We start from the raw sequence: 1,388 nt of genomic DNA on the forward strand, positions 1-1,388 counted from the left end.
CAGGGTGACGGTGCCAGCCACCGTGAGACAACTCTGCCACGGCCGCAGTTTGGGGAAAAAACTGTCACTGTCAGGGCAAACGGCTGTCAGCCTTGCAGCTGCAGTAAAAACCACAGTAATTGTATCATCTATTTTCCACGCTGACACCATGACATACCCGGCTAAAGTAGATAAGAGAGGCTGGGACAGTCAAGACTGCAAGGACCTGTGGCGATTTTGATTTAAGCGTATTTCCTTTCTGTCTAAATAAACACATGCATTATGAACGACAAATATTCCTCCCCGCCAGCTCCATGTGCCTAAAGTCAGGCTCCATTCCCCTCTGTGCAGCTGCACTTCCATGTTTGCGTAGCTCTTTCCCAGGGTGACACTCGTAGGAAACAAGGAGTGCAGGAACTGTAAATTGGATGGTCAAGTTGCAAAAGGAGGAGAGCTCTGGAGGAACTGCTGCACGGCCCCACAACCGCAATCCTCCGCTGCTGGCCTCTCCCACCCTCTTCTCTACCTTCCCCATCACCAAAACTCCTCCCTCTCACCAAAACAGCTGAGCTTTAACATCTCACGCTTACAGGTTACTTCTGAACATCTTACAGTCTATACATTTCACACAACCCAATGTGCCTAACGTCACCTCATTCTCCGCGCCCTCGTCCTTACCTCGTAGGACCACACGCACTGCACTCCCGCGAACCTCCGCACGCATCTCCCCACTTCCACGTCCTCGTGGGTGGTGTACAGCTCTCGCAGGCACTCGCCAATGTGGGGCACCATTCTCCGCAGGACTTCCCGGCTCATGATCACTCCTGGTCCTCCCATGCAGAAGTTCTCGCCCGGTTCCAGTGCCAGCTTCCCCATCTCCTCTGTGGTGCCCAGGCCAGTCTGCCCAAGAAAGAGGGGCTCGCTGCTGTTCAAACTCCTGAGGAAGTTCTCCAGTTTGTCCCCTTTGATGTAAACGTCATCATCGGCTCTCATAAACCATTCGTATTTGTCCAAGTAGTGGTCATGCATGTATTTCAGCATCATGAAAGATTTCTTCTGGGGTGGGTAAGAGTCATCTACACCTGGAAGCGGCACAATGGGGATGGGAATAGAGGTGTCCGAACCCTCGCTGGAGAAGAATTCAACCTTGCCAGGAATGGTTTTGGACCATGTTCTAGATTGAAAAAGACAATAAGGAATAATTAAGTATGCAAACCAAGGCAAGCAGAGAGTGCTACCACTCAAAGGAACTACATGTCATCTGTGTCACAAACTGTAAACATCTCGAAGACTTATTTTTTTTCCACATACATGAGGATGTCCATGTGGCACAGAGAGCAACTGGTATAACACAAAAATCTCAGATACCTGTCATATCAGAATATCATTTTTCATCTTCATCTCAATCT

At 49.5% G+C, this 1,388-nt stretch overlaps 1 pseudogene across 1 annotated transcript; it reads right to left on the minus strand.

Annotated features, from left to right (window-relative positions):
* Positions 1–657: 657 nt before the first annotated feature.
* On the minus strand, positions 658–1,153 carry LOC104269297 (annotated as a pseudogene). The gene has a single exon (XR_717811.1). The product of XR_717811.1 is annotated as a chondroitin sulfate synthase 1 pseudogene (transcript).
* Positions 1,154–1,388: the final 235 nt, after the last annotated feature.

Source organism: Apaloderma vittatum, unplaced genomic scaffold (assembly GCF_000703405.1).
Source record: "Apaloderma vittatum isolate BGI_N311 unplaced genomic scaffold, ASM70340v1 Scaffold44624, whole genome shotgun sequence".
NCBI classification, from domain to species: domain Eukaryota; kingdom Metazoa; phylum Chordata; class Aves; order Trogoniformes; family Trogonidae; genus Apaloderma; species Apaloderma vittatum.